The sequence below is a fragment of the Podarcis tiliguerta genome (genome assembly GCF_965153285.1).
Source record: "Podarcis tiliguerta genome assembly, chromosome: 1".
NCBI lineage: Eukaryota > Metazoa > Chordata > Lepidosauria > Squamata > Lacertidae > Podarcis > Podarcis tiliguerta.
In genome coordinates, this window is record NC_139534.1 from 101,407,535 (window position 1) to 101,426,775 (window position 19,241).

The window sequence follows — 19,241 nt, forward strand, 5'->3', positions numbered from 1 at the left end:
GGCAGGTGTGTTACCCACAAAATAACAGACCAGTAAGAAGAGTCTGGTCTGGCCTGCCTGCCTGCACAGAGGCCTTCATCATGCAACCCTGCAATGAGCTAGGCTACATGACTTCTGAGGTCCTTCTGTCTATGATCTCCTTATGAGAACCAGGGGTAGACCAGGGCAAGCAAGCAAGTAAAGGAGAATAGCCTACTAAAGTCCAGAAAGAAAGCTTGGGAAGGAAACGGTGAGCTGCTGGATTGATAACTGTGCGTTTCAAGCACTCAGTGTCAAAGTAATGCTATGACTTTGCTCTACTTTTTATATTGCATGCTAGTGACTTGCTTTAGGGCCACACTCTTTTTCATTCCGTAGTGGTTCTGTGCACGTTGAGATCTGTTTGGCCTCGTAATCACAGCATGCACAATTGATCTGTTACCATGTCTAATCACAGTAATTAAAGACACAGTGCAGCCACCCAAATACGTGCTCCTCTGCACACACAGAGTTCTGAAAAGGAAAAAAAGAAAAAAAAGGTTGTGTCATAAATACTTCCTTCAGTGTACTAAAAGAAAGAAAGAAGTACTGTGGTTTCTTCAACCCTTTAGAGAATGAAGTCTGAACTGAAAGGAAAGAGGTCCTTATGGCAACAGGAGTTTCTTTTCTTTTTGGCTGGCTGCAGATCCTCTAAAACCACAGAGTGAAACTGATATGGGTTGTTATCACAACACTATCACAGTGGTTGGATGGATTATGTTACTGCCTTTTGTAAGAGCCTGGTAGTATAAACAGCCTGTGGGTGGGCTGAAGAGGCAATGGGGAAAGCAATGGCTTACTTACTTATTACATGTCATTCTTTCAATAAGTTCAGACTGGTCTATGTAGTTCTTCCCCACCCTATTTTATCTCAACAACTGCCCTGTGAAGAAGGATAAGATAGTGACTAGCCCAAGATCAGCCAGTGAGCATGATGGCTGAGTGGGGATTTGATATCTATTGGAACTCAAACTCTGCCAAGAATGTGGGTCCAGCAAATTCCTCAATTGCCTCACTGACAATCTCGGAGCCACTGCTTCAGGCAGCAAATGAAAGTGGTAGAGGTAGAATGCTGACATGCTAGAAAGGACTAGGGCTTTTCTTCAACTGGAACTCGCCCGTACTCAGTTCTGACACCTCTCAGATGGGCCCCATTGCCATTATAAGAGAACAAGGGAGGCGTTCAGGGTGAGTTCCAGCACTTCTTTTCTCGAAAAATAGCACTGGAAAGGACTGTACCACATCATATTGCAATGCAGGAATACCACTTTTGAATGCCCCTAATGTTAAAAAATGAATGCATCTTCTATACAAATAGACAACTATAAAGGTAAAGGTAAAAGTACCCCTGACCATTAGGTCCAGTCGTGGACGACTCTGAAGTTGTGCACTCATCTCGCTCTATAGGCTGAGGGAGCCAGCATTTGTCTTCAGACAGCTTCCGGGTCATGTGGCCAGCATGACTAAGCCGCTTCTGGCGAACCAGAGCAGCGCACGGAAACGCCATTTACCTTCCCGCCAGAGCAGCGCATGGAAACACCATTTACCTTCCCTATTTATCTACTTGCCTCTATTCTGGTCCTTTGCCTGCTAATTTTTTATTTGCTAGGGATTTATTTTACTTGCATGGAGTTTTTACACAGGAAAACATTAAAACTGTGATTTCCTCTCCTCGCCCTCTCCCCACTCACCCTCAGTGAGGGAAGCAGTCCCTTCTAGCACCACAGCATGCAATCACCTCATTCTGGTGTGTGTAGACCAGGCCTCAGACAACTCTTCTTAGCATCAGGCCATTAGTTGTTTGTTTGTTTTAATCGTGTGTTGGAAATGGATGCCAATTTATGGATGCTAAGTATGAGTAGCTGCCCTTAATAATCTTGTGCGGTGTAAATGGAGCTCACTGTGCATGAATGACAGAAGTGCTGGTTTAAAAATTAAGCCGCATCAATTCTGCTTAATGAAAAGCCCTGATGCCCTCAGACAGTTGTTAGTACTCTGTGGCAGGTCCACAATCCTTGGCTTGAAAGCGAGGCGTCATTTGTGCACTTCAGAAAATTCTTCTGCTGGCCACCCCACTGTTCATAAATGTGATCTTCGGATAGCCACATGGGCTCGTTCCTCTTCTTTTAATCTTTTCTTGTCTTGAGAGCTTTAACAAATTGCCACATTAGCAACAGAAATCAATTGGTTATTAGGAAATTACCATAAGTAAAAAGTTAGCAGCAAGCACTCATGGTAGCTATCATGCTTAGACAGCTTTCAACTCACGCTGGGCAAATATTACACTTTCACAAAGCAAGAAACCTCAAAGTTCTTATCCTAATGTTTAAACAGTTTGGAAACAGCATAAGAGTCTCTGACTTGGTTCACAGGCTGCTGACTTTCCAAATGATGTCACCTTTCAGCATGTAGGCTGCAGTATCTGCAAATATCTATTTACCGGTATCTATATACACGCACACCCATCAATGCTACTCACAATCTGGCTTCTCTCAAATAAATTCCATGGTTCATGTGAGCCACTCTCGAAAGCAGTTCCAACAGAAAAATCCACTCCTAGTAATGTGGATTATTGAAATTACCATACATACTTAATTCCTTATTTAATTTGTCACCGTCAACATGATTTTTTGGTAAGTGATGAAATTCTTTCTTTATTGCATTCTTCAAGAACATAAAGGAAACTTGGAAGTGGAATCTTCTACAGATGAAGAATTGGGACAACTTTAGGATCAATGGAAAAGTTTGAAAATGAGCCTTTGAAGGGGCCGTAGGTTCTAGAACAATGGCATTAAGTAATTAGCAGTAATATCAAGAAGAAACATATTATAGGAAAATGAAAGTTTATGCTAATTTACTTGATTATGCCTTTATTCAAGTAAGCACTAACTTATTTTTCTTTTTTTATAAAGGGATATTTTATAATACTAGCAGCCTCATACCCAACATTGCTTGGGAATTCTAAGAAATAATTTAAAAAGTGCAGTTTTGAAAAGTTCAAATATTATTGATTCATATTGGCACCTGACTGTATCCACACTTAAGATGAAAACCCACTCTTTGATCTCAAGAACTATCATGCAAAATTTGGTTGAGATCAGGACTGTTTTGAAAGGTTCCGTCTCTCTTCTTGATTCAAAATGGTGTCCAGTTGTATTCAAACATAGCTGAAAACCTGCAACTTGATCTCGAGAAACATCATGCAAAATTTAGTTACAATAAACCCCAAATGAGCAAACAACTTACCAAAATATACAGTAGATTTGATATCATTATCTTTTAATTAGGTGGCAATCCTACGGCAAGATTCGCTAAAATGAGCAGCTTAAGATGCAAGAGATCTCCGGCTCAGCCAGCGTTAAGTCCCCAACTCAGCCAAAGCCACACCAGCATAACTTGCTCATACCAGCTTAGCTGGCTGAGCCAATGCTGGTGTAAATCCCCCAAAAGGCACATTCTGGGGCCAAGGGAGGCATGGCCACAGAGGGGGGAATTAGGCTAGGTAACCCTGTTCAGCTTGCCATGTGGCCAGGCATCCTAGCATAAAACACTGTTTTAAATGTTTGTTTTCCCTCTGTCAGGCTCAGGCAGAGCAGCGGCAGGTCTGATGCTAAATGGGGTTTGAATCTGGTATTCCTTTCTTCTGGCTTAATTTACACCATCTTGCTTTATGCCAACTTCTCGTGCATAGGATCGATCCCTTAGTGATGTTAGAATTATTATATACAGTGGTACCTCAGTTTAAGAACAATTTGGTTTACAAACTCTGCAAAACTGGAAATAGTGTCTTGGTTTGAGAACTTTACCTCAGTCTAAGAACGGAATCTGAAGGGTGGAAGGGCACCGTGTGGCAGGAGGCCCCATTAGGGGAAGCGCGCCTCGGTTTAAGAACGGTTTTGGTTTAAGAACGGGCTTCCGGAACGGATTAAGTTAGTAAACTAAGGCACCACTGTATTTATTTATACCTCACCTTTTCTCCTGGCAGGACCCAAGGCAACTCACAGATTTAAAAATAAATAAAAAATAAATAGAAAAAGCAGTCATTAAAAAACAATTAAACACTGACAGAATTAAAACTGTATACATATATAAAACTTGTTTTTTAAAATACAAATGATTACAATAAAATCAGCATGTCACCAGCCCTTTAATTAAAAGCAGTCAGTTCTCAAAAGCCTGTTGGAACAAGAAAGGCTTCACCTGTTGGTGGAAGGACAACAAGGAGGGAGTCATTTGAGCTTCTCCAGGGAGGGAATTTCAGAGTCTGGGAGCAGCCACCGAGAAGGCCCTTTATTGTGTCCCCACCAAGTGTGCCAAGGAAGGTGGCAGGACCAAGAGAGGGGCCTCCCTTGGGATATTACTGAGTTAGAAATAAGCCTGATTCAAATGACAACTAATTTAGCTTAAACAATTTTTAAAATATGCAGCTCATAGCTGCTGTTTTACAATATGCAAGTTATCAAGAGAGAAAAGCTGACCTTGATAACTTCTTGTTGACAAGTTACAATAAGGACAGGTTTCTATATCTTTATACCCTGTCTTCTAAAAAAATGAAGAAAGTTTCCTCAATGAAGTCCCTCAAACAGGCTCCGGAGTAAACTCAGCAATCACGGGATAAGATTATAGGTCCTCCTATGGATCAATAACTTGTTAAAGGGCAGAAAGCAGGAATTAGGAATAAATGGACAACTCTCACAGTGGAGCGATCTAATAAGTGAGCTCCCCGCCCCATGCTTTTACATTTATTCATAAATAAATGTAATATATTCATAAATATTCATAAATAAAGTTAGAGAAACCAGTGTGCTGGTCAGGTTTGCAGCTGATGCTCCAAAAAGGCAACTTCTGCTCCAAATTCCAAATTCACATAATTCCTAAAGCAGGCATCTAAGCACATTGGGGAAGTGTGTACCTTTCCGGTGTGTGTGTCTGTGCATGTGTGAAAAACAGCAAGTTTGCAATTAGAAGTTTAAAGCTGTGGCTTTCCTAGAGCTGAAACACCCAAGCAGTGCCTTTCTCATTGGGGGAATGCAGCTGCTCTCTTGGAAAGCGTGCTGCAGGATTAACGACTATGCTGCTTGCTCACAGGAGAATATTTTTCTGCACTATGCTCTGCTTATGTACCGTATTTTTTGCCCTATAGGACGCACTTTTTCCCCTCCAAAAATGAAGGGGAAATCTGGGTGTGTCCTATGGGGCGAATGCAGGCTTTCGCTGAAATATGGAGAGCGAGAGGGGTTCCCCGCAGGGCTCCCCACGCTGCGGATAGCAGCCTGCCGCCCGGCGCGAGGGACACCCTGAAGCAGAGCGCTCCGCACGCCGGACAGACATCCGCAGCATGGGGAGCCCTGCAGGAGTTCCCCGCAGGGGCTCCGCATGCTGCGGATAGCAGCCTGCCACCCGGCGCGCGGGCACCCTGAAGCAGAGCGTCCCGCGCGCCGGGCAGACATCGGCCAGCCCCACAAGCTCAGGGGACAGTAGGGAGGCGCAGTGCCGCCATCCCGCTGTTCCTCGACCTGGTTCGGTTTCCCTGACCTGGTTTTTGGGTGGAAATAAAGGGGGGGGGAATTCCTTTATTTCCCTCCCAAAAAACTAGGTGCGTCCTATGGGACGGAGCGTCCTATGGGACGAAAAATACGGTATTTGCAAATAAATATTACAGTCACCCCACATCTTCAGTGCTTCCTCATCTAAAAGGAAACAAAGCTCTGTAATGATGTACTTGGAACTTTTCAGTGCTCAGAAGCAGGTGCATATGTCACAAGACTTAGTCTAAATTAGATGGACTTTTTAAAGTATCAGGCCCTCCAAGTGTCCCTATTTTCCAGGGGCAGTCCTGGATTTACAGAAGCTGTCCCAGTTTCTGATCTGATCCCGGAATGTCCCATTTTTCCTTAAGACGTCCCTATTTTAATCAAATAAATATTGGAGGGTATGGTAGAACCTCCCGATTTTCATCAGAGAAATATTGGAGGGTGTGGAGTTATGTGACCCCACCAGCCAAGGAAATATAACTATACAACCTTTAGAAGACATCTGAAGGCAGCTCTCTATAGGGAAGTTATTTAATGTTTAATGTTTTGTTATGTTTTTATATATGCTGGAAGCTGCCCAGAATGGCTAGGACAACCCAGTCAGATTGGCGGGGTATAAATAATAAAATTGTTGTTGTTGTTAAATAGGATGTCCCTATTTTCATCAGAGAAATATTGTCGGGTATGAAGTATTCATTAAAATATATTTAATTTAATTTGAAATACTTCCTCAGCTTCTCAAACAACAGCTTAGAAAGCTGGAAAAAAGCAAACAGGCCTCAATCTCTCTAAAGTCATTTGCAATCCTAGTTTGGCAGGTGAGCATGAAAGGTAGATTGGGGGCTTGGTAACAGCTCACTGCGATTTGATTGAAATAAGGAAGTAGATAACTGAAGTAGCATCCATGAGGAGAGGAGACTGAAGGAGGATATGAGCACAGGGCATATCCCTATCCATAGTTTTGCATGTCTCAGCCAGGCCTCTATGTCTGGGCAGCCAGACCAGGATGTAGAAGTTGTTTGGCTTTAGTTAAAATTCCCCTTTCCTTAAACTGAACTGCTCCCATTCGTCAAGAAGTTCAGACCTTAATCACTTGCGTTAAAATGTGGAACATATTTCTCCTGCGATCATTCTTGACGACTATAACCTGGCCTGTTTGACTTGTTCTCAGTGAACATTTGAGAACAATAGTCCTTCCAATACGCTCCTGATTACAGGTTCTGCCCTAGAATGCGTTTGGCATGGTTTATTTTCACATTCACCTCTGCCGTTCCCAGTTTCCTTGATGCGAGGTGGAGAACTGGGAAAACCGAGAGGAGTTTGCATCTATTCCGCAGCTGTCCTAACTTGTACGGAAGATCAAAGCGTCTTCTATTGTACTTTCAGAACAGTCTGAGAATGCAAATACGTATTTGCCCTAGGGGCCTGCAGTGAGGGCAGCTTGCCACATTGCTCGCGGAAGACTGCATTCTCTTAAGATGTATGAAGAAACGCATAGTAATTCGCATTCCGTGTCAGGCTGGAGGGACTCCATTTCTCCCATGTACTGGAACCTGTGGGCTTCATGCTATTTATCTGTGTAAGGGGAATTCCAAATAAATAAATAAAGCAGCTCATTGCCGTGTGAAGATATGGGAAAGTGACATTGGCTGCTACCTAACCTAACAACTATTTGGGGTTCTCTGCACAACAGGCCTACCTCACAAGGCAGTTGTGCCATGAACTTTTTTTACATGTCATCTGCCTCTTTCCCAGAGGAGCTGAGCTGACCTTTAGCAGAGGACCCAACAAGCCTTCTCTGGAAAATGAACATGTTGTGCTTCTTTTTCCAAGGCACGTTCATAGATGTTAATGTGTTGTTGTTCTGATTGCTGGTTAAGGGAGTCACCTCAGCGTGCAAGCTCTTATTCTTTGCACTGAGTTTCTTTTCCCATTTATAGTTTTGCACTACTTTTACTACTATAGAAATGCAATAACCTTTCCAAGAGCAAATCTCCGAGTACTGAGCAACATTGTTGACATTCCTCATTTCTGATCACATTTCCACTCTACCTCCCACTGCTGCACCCTTTAAAAGAGTTACCAAAAGAACAAAATTGTCTGGATCCATCAAAATGCCATCCTGTTTTCGTGCAGCGTACACCAGAAGGCAGGAAGAGAGCTGGGTTGTGATTAATCTGATCCAGAGGAACAGTCTTTCTTCATACCGAACGCTTCCTTTTTTGGTTACGTTCTGATCATGGAAGCAATGCCCCATTCCACCAACTACCAAAGCAAAAACACTCTGAGCGCTTTTGCACTTTTACAGTATTTCATATTTTCTGTCCATTTCTGGTTGCATCCGAAAATAATAATTTCAGGTCTGCTCAGAGGAGTGACTTAGACTGAATTTCATTTTAACTTCCGAGGCATAATCCAGTCAAAGTTAAGCACCCTTGATCCCACTCAATTTGATGCAGAAGAATCAAATGTGTGTTCATATAACGAAATGTTACATACATTTCAGATGTAACTAAACATCCGTATTAACAAAAAAATGATTAATTTATCACTGTGGCATGAATAAAATATGCCTTCTTTGACATGAAAGAATGGATTCACAGATGTATAAAATTAGTGTATGGTTTTTGTCTTCTTTGCTTGCAAATTAGGACTTTGAATATTCAAAATACTATCTGTATTATTTATTTGTTTATTGCATTAAGAAGTACATAGTCATGGTGTTTCATATCAGGTACAATATATTAAAATGTTGCCAAGCTACATAAAAATACATGCATCAAGCTATATTTTTTATATAACTAGAGAAGAAAACACGCTGTATCTATGAAATGATGTTGATCTAAAAGAATCAGTAACTATATTTTAAAAATATATACAAATATATTGGCTGAAAAACAAAGGCTTGGTTCCTCATTAGCAAAACATAAGTTCCTTTGGCTCCAAAGAGAATTCACTGCAGTACTGAATCTGAACCATGGATACAGTGGTTGTTGTAAGATCGAAAATAAGTTTAATTATTAGCTGGGACTACTGACACATGGTGAACCTTTAATTATTAGCTGGGACTTCTGGCACGCAGTTCTTGCACAGGGGCACTGCTGATGGCACCAGGTTTATTGTAGGTCTTCACTCAAGTCACATGAGGATAGCATTGGCCCTTAATTCAAGGCGGAATTATTCATGTCACTTCTTTGCTTATTTATAGAGGTTGTTCACCCAGCCATGCCTGACGGAAATAGAACGGATGGATTTACACATTCTGTGAGAGATACATTGAGTCAACAAAGTCTATTATTTCACCTGTAATATTAGTATTTGAATTATAAAAGCAGCAGATTGAAATGAGGCGACAGAACGCCATAAATTAGTGGGGTGGGGGAGTCATCTATTAAATTCCAGATTCTGTAGAAAACTACAGACCTAAAGTAATTGCCTTTTGCTTTCCTCACAACACACAACACTCTCTGCCTTTCACTCAGTTATACCTTACAAAGGGAAAACATGTTTGTTAATTTCACCCATAGGTCGGGACTATGAAGGCAAATCTGAGTTGGATGAGACCCACTTCTAGGTAAGTGTGCACAGGATTGCACCTGTTAGCTTCAGCAGCAACATGTGACCTGGTCTGAAGGCACATTAAGCCACTGCCTTGCAGAAGTGAACTGGTCTGGGTAGTTCCTGGTTAGGAGACCTCCTTCAAACCACATATATGCTGCCTTAAGCTTCGTGATGGAAGAAATATGTGATATAAATGTAATTTTAACAAAATATTAGGGCTGCAGTGTTTACTCAACTAATGGCTAGATAAACAGCAGAATTTTTTTTTAACCATTATTCATAATACAAGTGCTTAGAAAAGCTAGATAAAGAGACTGCCTCTTCTTTCCTACTCTGTTTGCCTTTTCCTTCAGGCCTTCCATCCACCATTTTACTTCTTGTTTTCTAATTTTTTCATCTATACACTAGGGATTTTGTTTCAAGAATAATCAACACATATCTAAGCAAACTAAGAAATCTAGAGAACTTCAGTTTTGAATCTCATTTTGTCATCTCCTTTCTCCATAATGGAAGAAAGACTTTAGTTTACTATTCCCATCCCAGCCCCCAAAAAGAGTGTACCGAGTAAATGTAATTGTTAGCCATTGCAAACATGTACCAAACTGAAAGCTTCCTTTTTTCTTTAGGATAAAAGTCCTCTTTGTTAGATGTGGTTTAATGCCAAACACTGTGCTAGTGCAAGAAAACGCTACATCACTTAGGGCAAAACTACTGCAAAGGTGTGAGGTTTTTATCAAAATGCAAAATTTACCAACTAGGAAATTGACAGGATCTGAGCAGAGCATAGAGGGAGAATTTAACTCTGCTCTGTCAAACTGTAGTCCTGAGTGTTATGTACTGAAGTTCTCACCCTGGGCCAGCAGGGGGATACTGTAGATAGTTTTCACTCAGGTCCACATATGCAAATAAGGAATTGAAAGTGACGTTCAGTGATTGGATAGTTACAGAAAGTGGTTACTGTTGCATTGTAGTTGAGCTCTATATAAGCAGGCTGGCTGAACCCTTCAGTTCAGTTCTGTTCTGGCCTGTGAATAAACAAAAGCTGTTTGAAGAATCGCTATGTCATCTGATATGTTCACCCACAACTTAACACTGAGGAAAAATATTCCCCTCAAACTAGTATTTGCAGTGGGCGGAAATGCTAGGTGAGCACATCAGCTCTGTGTACACCCTGAATTTCTAGGTGAACTTATGTTTCTGATTTGGATCAGGTTAGTAGCAATATGCCTTGAGGCAGATCAGGAACTCCATAAGCTTCTAAGTAGTTTCGTGGCCTTGGTCTGTCTAGGCCACACACAACCCAGGCCACACGTTCACCCCACCCCAGATGAAATAGAGCAGATGTTAAAGCCATTTTAAAATTCCCCATCATAGTGAATGGGGAAGGGGAACAGAGTTTATTTTTAAGAAAAAATACATCTAAGTGGATCATGAAGAATGAATAGGAAAGACACGGAGTGGCTCTGAAATAGATTTAGATGTTTCCCAAAGCTAGAGAGACGTATTGAAGTCTGCAGCCAGTGGACATCCCTTCAAAACACCCACTGGTGCCAACGGGGAATTTCCCTGTATTTCTGCCGGCCATTAACGAAGACTATGGTCGTAAAAACCATTATTTTGAAATGCTTCAGTCAGGGCTTCCTGCCTTTATGCATTAATCATCTCTCTCTGGAATCATTGCTCCACATGTTTTCCACTTCTTGTTTTTGTGCGACTGGGGTCCCCCACCATTAATGCAGTGTCGTTCCCTTTTCCTGGAGGAGATGTGACACCTTTTTAGAGACCTTTCTGCTCCTAGCTTCCTTGGCAGGGCAGAGGATGATGGAAGGTCTGAGGCATGTTTGGGGAAAGTGGTGCTGGGCATTCCCATCCTCAGCTTTGCCTGCCTAATCAAGCTCCTTCATCTTATCTAATCTCATCATCACTCATCAAAGCAATACTAGGCCCTTCTACATCCTTTGTGTTCTTTTGAGGAGACAGTGGGCCCCTCCCTTATGTAATGCTCTTATTATGCATTAGCATAATTTATATTGCCTTTCCACAATGGTGTGGGTTTATTTTATGAGTTGGCATAAAGACACACATACAGTGGTACCTTGGGTTACATACGCTTCAGGTTACAGACTCCGCTAACCCAGAAATAGTACCTCGGGTTAAGAACTTAGCTTCAGGATGAGAACAGAAATTGTGCTCCGGCGGCACAGTGGCAGCAGGAGGCCCCATTAGCTAAAGTGGTGCTTCAGGTTAAGAACAGTTTCAGGTTAGGAACAGACCTCCAGAACGAATTAAGTTCTTAACCTGAGGTACCACTGTATACAAGTTCCCAAACCAAATACAACTGCAGTGCACCATTTGTGAGACTGCAAGCTGCATGTGTTGTGTGGGGTACGTTCCTCCATAGATACCCTCACAGGCTCTACTGATCGGATAGTGGCAGAGGAACATAACGGTTTGTCGGCCACCACAGTGCAAATGGCTGGTCCAACCCTAAATGTCTGACCCTATGCGGAGGCATACCTAGGATACCCTGTGCCCTTGGCCCTTTGGGGAAAAAAATCCCTTACAGTAATGGCCACATTAGAAATTACTACATTTTATGCGACCCAAGTACTCAGAGTGTTCAGAGTGAGGGGAAGGTGAGGAGGAAGGGCAAAAAAAATATATTTGCGTGCCTTTGTGCCGCAGTGCAAAAAGGGAGGGAAGCTTCTCGTGCGTTTTATCTCCCCATAATCGTAGTGTGGCTTCGCCACACACACTCAGGGCTTTTTGTCAGCTGGACACACATGGGCCTGCGCCCTGGCGGGGGCCGGTTTCACCAGCCCCTTTTACCAACCAGCTCTCATTCCTATACAGTAGTACCTCGGGTTAAGTACTTAATTTGTTCTGGAGGTCTGTACTTAACCTGAAACTGTTCTTAACCTGAAGCAACACTTTAGCTAATTGGGCCTCCCGCTGCCACCGTGCCGCTGGAGCACGATTTCTGTTCTCATCCTGAAGCAAAGTTCTTAACCTGAAGCACTATTTCTGGGTTAGCGGAGTGTGTAACCTGAAGCGTATGTAACCTGAAGCGTATGTAACCCGAGGTACCACTGTACTGGCTTCCTTTGCACTTCCAAGTCCTCATTTCCATGGAACAATTTTCACATTGTGTGGCCCCTCACTTTTCCATATTAGTGATTTTGCAACAGCCCCTTTCCCCACAGTTTTACTGTAAATTCTCCCATGGATGCTGGACAACACCCGTCCCCACCCCACCCCCCTGCCTCTTGCAAAGTAGAAGCACGCTTGACAAAATTGTACAGGTATGCAAGTCTCATCTGCTGTAATTCCTACCTGATACCATTCTCCTGAGGTTATAATGAAAGATATGCTTGTTTAATGATAACTTGCCACCACACCTTCTAGGTAATCTTTCTTTTCCTGGAAAAGCATGTTCTGCCCTTTCTGAACAGCTGAGAGCAAAGTACACTTCATACGTGTGAAACTGCCTGCAGCCATTGCATAACTGCAGTTGCATGAGGGCATTTTAAAACAGCCTGAGAAGGAAGGAAGGAAGGAAAGAAGGAAGGATGAAGGAGAGTGGTAAATGAAATAAATTGGTTGCTCCAGGATAAATATCAGCTTCTGAACAGTCTGTAAAATCTGCTCTAATCAAAGAAAAGGAGATAGAAAAGCTCTGAGAAGGAAGAGTTGAAGAATTGGATAAAACAGGTGATGCGTGCAACAAAATGTTGCAGTACTGAACGCTCCATTCCATTCCATCTCCCCTTTCTCTGCTGCTGCTGCTGTTTGTGTGTAGATTGTTTTCTGTATATTTGCCAGTCTGGGTGGAAATTTTTGTTGAAATGCAGGAAATGCATGAGACTTTTCCCCATGCCAAATGGCTTTTAAAACACATTGGTTTGAACAGCAGTTTGAAAGTTGGGTAAAGAAATCCATGCACTTAATATGGGTGGGACAAGGAGAAGGCTATTAATAAAAATTCCTGAGGCATCTTAATAGGACTACTGGTAGCACAACGTAAACATAAACGCCTGCTGAAAAGCAGACCTATGCAGTCAGTTAAGAAAGCATCCTTCCACAATGGTTAATTGGTGTCTGTTTTTAACCTTTTAATGGTTTTTATTTTATAATTGTATGTTTTTACTGCTGTAAGCTGCTTTGATATATTTTTATGACACAAAGGTATACAATTTTTTTATAAATAAATAAAAATAAACAGAAACTTTATATTTGGTGGTTTTTTAAAAAAAATAATTTTAATAAAGCGCCTCCCACCCCCACACACCCCCCCAAGAACCCTGGGTATAGCAGTATGGTGAGTGTGATGTGAATTCTGCTCTTGGGATCCCTAGCTGTTGTTCTATGCTGTGGCCCATCCCTTCACTACAATTGCCAGAGTTCATTTGGGAAGGGGTAAATAAACCATGGGATAATTAAAGTGTGGATAATTAACTTCTAGCATCAAAGCAACCCGTGCTACACGATATGGCAATTGCTTAACCTAGCTGGAAGCCTGTAGATTAATCTAACTAACAAACACCGAATTTCCCAGCACGATAGTACTGTAGGTGATAGTTGCTCCATTTGGCCATGAAGAATAAGTGATAAAACTGATGATGAAATAACTTTTATTGGACCAACTGTTCTTAATGCATTGCTTTGCATGTTTTCTAGCAGTGCCTGATCTTTTCCCATATAACTTTAAAACTTGTATATGGTGGTGATGCTAGCTTTCCTTCTAGTGCAAGAAGCGCCTTCTCAGTTGGGACATGTGTTGGAGAAGATCTGAAGTTCAGAGCTTACTCCCCACAATATTAAAAACCCTGATGAGAAGAACATAGATCCTGCTGGGTCAAGCTGGTCCATTAGTCCAGCTTGCTGTTCTCACAGTGCCTGTGGGAAACTCGCAAGCAGGGCCCAGGCACAAGAGCCCTGTCTCCTCCTGCAGCTCCCAGTAACCATCATTCAGAAGCATTCCTGCCTCCAACCATGAAGGCAGAACATAGCCATCATGGCTGGTAGCCACTGATAGCCCTCTCCTCCACAAATTGGTCTAATCCAATACCACAACTTGACTGGCTGCCAATTAGATTCCGGGCCCAGTTCAAAGTGCTGGTGTCGACCTCTAAAGCCTTACACAGCTCAGGACCTCAATACCTTAAGGATCGCCTCTCCCCGTATGAACCAACCTGGACCCTGCACTTGTCATCTGAGGCCCTTCTCTATGCCCTCTCCCATGCCAGAGAGGTTTGGAGGGTGGCAACAAGAAAACAGGCCTTTTCTGTGCTGGCTCCCTGATTGTGGAATGCTGTCCCCAGAGAGGCTCGCCTGGTGCCACCACTGCATGTCTTTAGGCACCAGGCAAAATCATTCCTCTTTACCCAGTTCTATGGCTATTAAATAATCTATGCCATGTGAATGTGTGAGGAAGTGGTCTGTTATTATGATGATTATTTTACTGTCAGCCTGCCTGTCATTATGTTTTTATTATTGATGTTCTGTGGGTTTTTTTTTTAATGTTGTACAGCGCCATGGGATCTTCTCATAAAGTGCAGTATATAAAGAAGAGAAGAAGAAGAGTTTGGATTTGATATCCCGCCTTTCACTCCCTTTAAGGAGTCTCAAAGCGGCTAACATTCTCCTTTGCCTTCCTCCCCCACAACAAACACTCTATGAGGTGAGTGGGGCTGAGAGACTTCAAAGAAGTATGACTGGCCCAAGGTCACCCAGCAGCTGCATGTGGAGGAGCGGGGACGCGAACCCAGTTCCCCAGATTACGAGACTACCGCTCTTAACCACTACACCACACTGGCTCTCAATAAAGTGAATGAATGAATGAATAATCTACTTTAAGAGCTGTCCTAGCTATGCACAGCATGAGGAAGTACTTTCTTTTATCCGATTGCACAGGGTTCTGACTTGCATGCACAGAGCAGGTTCCTCTCTTCAGATCTTCAACACATGGTGGGCTGAGGATGGCAGGGCACATGATGTGGCACATGGCATGAATGAGCACAGCCTCATTCTTCGTCTCATGTGACGGGAAACACAGGGAGGGAGAATAACTATGGTGATCTGCTCAAAGGTATCCAGTAACTTCATGGTTGAACACAAATTGAAATATTGCTTTTGCAACTCCAAGGACAGCAATTTATCCACCACATCTGTGGCTCCCACATGCCTTCATTCTGCCTTTGCTGTTGGTTTAAACAAGATGCCAATTAAAGGGGAAGTCTTCTGTCATGGGAAAAATCTACTGGGCTGAACCAGGGCTACAGTGTTGCCCAGAATGACATCTAGTGTAAAAGGATAATGATTATTAGAATTATATATTTAATTTAGAGGTGCAACAGTGTAAAGGTGCACAAATGTTGTAGGGGATATAGCAAACAGTAAGGTCGGATTTAGACTGAAGAAAAGCTAGGGGTTTGGGTTGCAAGGGTTAATGTAAGCTTCCACCCAGGACGGTTCATGAATTCACATTGGTCTGAGGATCTATGGATCAAGTGGAAAGGCCACTGTCGTTCAAACTGATTTTGAACTTTGGAGTTGAAGCAGCGCTGACAGGGCAAGAAGTCATGAATGTTAAGCACAGCTACTGCCTTTCCCCTTCCTTGGCTGCGATTTTATTTCACAATGTTTCTACCAGTTGATTCTGGTTCTGCCTAGTATCAGACTCAAACACTGTTTGCCCTTTGGCAGAGGCAGACAGAGAGAGAAATAACTATGCAACAGCTTGCCTCTGTTCTACTACACTTGCTAAGAAGGGAAACGTTTAGGGTTTTTGTGGGAACACATCAGAAGCACTGAGAACTTACCCAGTTTGGCTTAATATTCAAGATTCACATAGCCCAAGCCTCTCTGCAGGTTAACCTAAGACCCTCTGTGCTCACTTTATCTGGCAGAATGTGTTCCTTAACCGTTGCAGATCAGTGGAAACATAAAACAGCTTACTGTCTCTTTAAGACAATGTACGAGTCACTTTTCTTATTTATTTGTTTAAAGTTTTGTGCGATGGTTCTGGGAAGTCTGCACCAGGGAACAAGCAGGAAGAGAAATTGTGGAAGAGAAATAGGAACTAGTTTCTGCTCATTGGTATAATAAGCTCCTGCTGTTCACCTTCTCCCAAAGTTAGCTTCACTCTTCTTTGGAGAAAATAAAACTAGAGGATCCAGCAAAGTGACAAGGCAGGTAATCTACACAGATACTGTGCTCCACTTCTCCAACAAGTGAGAAGTTCCAGGAGTGCAGCACTTACTCAGCTATAGTTTTCCTTTGGAAGAAGGTCACAGTGGAGGCTTATTGGTGTTATTGCAGTATTTGCGGTTACTGTATTTGCAAATATATACGGCTTGAGCATCGGAGATACTCCAACAGTAAGATGCTTCAAAGTCTCACACACACCTTTCTTCTTCTGTCTGCAGTCTGTCTCAAACTACAATCTGTTCTCCACACAGAAGCATTAGGTTATAGCATCCTCAGCGGGGAGTGTGTGTGTTGGGCCAGGGTAGGCATCTTCTTTCATTATGTTTGCTGGCCTTTTAGAAGGCTAGCTATTGAGAGCAATCCTTCAGTTATTACGGTAAGTTCCTGTGGCCGCATATCACTAATGCTTAACAATGAAGAGATATTTGCAAGACCTGGCCAGGGCTATTGTCCAAACCCTAATCTTCCAAGTCGGATAGAATCCTGGAACTATCCAATAAATTCCTCCTCATATTTTCCTACAACACCCATACAAATCTACAAATCTTGGGAGCTGTACCTGTGTGTGTATATATGTGAATGTGTGTGCATGTGCCTACAACAAATGTGAACACATGGGCTGTACCCACATATTGCGTTTTGGTTGTTTGGTTTGTTTGCTTGCTTGCTTACTTCCTTGCTTGCTTTGATATCCAGACTACCAGGATGTTAGCAAACGTGAGATTAAGTTGTTGGTACAGAATAACCCAGGCTTGTGCTCCAGGGAGGTGACTTCGGTGCTGCTAATGCAGCTGTTTGACGTCACCCCTGGAGGCACACTCCATTGTCTCTTGAGACAGGCAGATGTCAACAACAGCAGCAGCAGCAACAACAATAACACTAACAACAGAATAACAATAAAACTGACTCCTGTGGCACCCTACATTGAAGGGCCCATCAGGCCACACAGCATCCCCCCCAGCACCACCCTCTGAAGTCTGCCATCCATGTAGGACTGGCACTTTCATTGCCCCACACACCTTGGCCTCTGGCCCCATCAACTCCTGGAATGTGGCCCTGGAAGCTTGCCCATAGAGGAATGTGGCCCTCAAGCTGAAAATGCTTCCTCACCCCACTACAGAATGTATAGTATATGTGGGAAAATGCTCTGATGCAAGGAGAAATGCTCTGGTAATTGGTTATACATCAAAGGTAATATTTAGCCCAGCAGAAACTAAATGCTTCACAGGTACTCTGTGTGGTTAAATATTTGCCTTTAAAACACAAATATGAAGAACAAGATATTACAGCCATCTCCAAATATCTCAAGGGCTGTCACATGGAAGATGGAGCAAGCTTGTTTTCTCCTGCTCTGGAGGGAAGGACTCAAACCAATGGCTTCCAAGTTTCAAAAAAGGAGATTCCAACTAAACATCAGGAATAAATTTCTGACAGTAGGAGCTGTTCCACAGTGAAACAGACTCCCACAAGAGGTGGTGTACTCTTTTTCATTGGAGGTTTTTAAGCAGAGGTTGGATGGTCTTCTGTCATGGATGCTTTAGTTGAGATTCCTGCATTGTAGGAGAGCCAGCATGGTGTAGTGGTTAAGAGCGGTGGACTCGTAATCTGGTGAACCGGGTTCGTTTCCCCGTTCCTCCACATGCAGCTGCTGGGTGACCTTGGGCCAGTCACACTTCTCTGAAGTCTCTCAGCCTCACTCACCTCACAGAGTGTTTGTTGTGGGGAAGGGAGGGAAAGGAGATTGTTAGCTACTTTGAGACTCCTTAAGGGGAATGAAAGGCGGGATATCAAGTTCAAACCCTTCTTCTTCTTGTAGCGGGTTGGCCTAGATGACCCTCTGGTCCCTTCCAACTCTACAGTTCTATGAGTCTATGTTTCACTGTGTAAATATGTTTCTGATAAGCAGATTTCTTCACCAGACCCTGCAATTCATAATCTTCTGGTTTGTGTAGGTAGGAGAGACACAGAGAGATATAGTAACTTCAATCAGTCCTCTCAGAAGCTATCTCTCACCTATTCAGAACCCAAATCAGAGTATCCTGATTTGATTTTGATTTGACGTTTGCCGAGTAGACCTATCAGTATGGAGTAGGCTGAGGCCAGGAGATGCAATCATGAAATCTGCAGACAGACTGGGCTGGGTGTGGTTTGGCGAGCTGTGCATGAGCAGAAAAGAACTGCCATGAGCCTTGGACTAGTGCACAATTCCCTCCCCTCTTTCTGACAGGATGTCGCAACTTCCTGCATCCCTGATTCACTGTGTCACCTGTGGGGCTCTGCTGTGCCAATTCCCATACCTCAGTCTGAAGAAGGGGTCCTATTGTGAGTGAGGTGGCCTGAGAGAGAGCCTGAGCCACCACTGCCTTGCCGAAATGGCTTGAAAAATCTGTTTAAAGCTGGCTTAAAGTTTGTTTTTAAACATAATTTTTAGCTGCCATGCCAAAGGCATCTCTGTCCTGGCCCCTTCAACCACAATGCCATGTTCTGAGGGTCCATCCTCAAATTGCAGCAGAGACCACTGATACTACTGCAGCAGTGGGGGATCTGCCCACATTGGGCCCAGGATAGGATTGCACAAATCAATGTTGATCAAAGCAGAGACACATAAAAATTTAAATTACAAGGCCCTCCTGAAGAAAAACAAAATCATAGGGTAAAACACCTTTTACTTGTCAGGCAGGTTAAGGTGAATTTTCCACTATTTCAAAAGGTCACACCTGTTAAATTTATGACTCAGAAGTCAGGGAGAGGTTTTCCTTTCTTCTTTTCTTCTGACTTCCTCTCCTTTTCTCTTTCCCTTCAAGTTATCAATTAAAGATACAGCATTAAAAATAGTAATCTCAGTAGGCAAAAACATGTAAGCACCTGCAGAGAGAGAGAAATGTTTTGGCTTTATTTAGTGTTTGGTTTAATTATTTT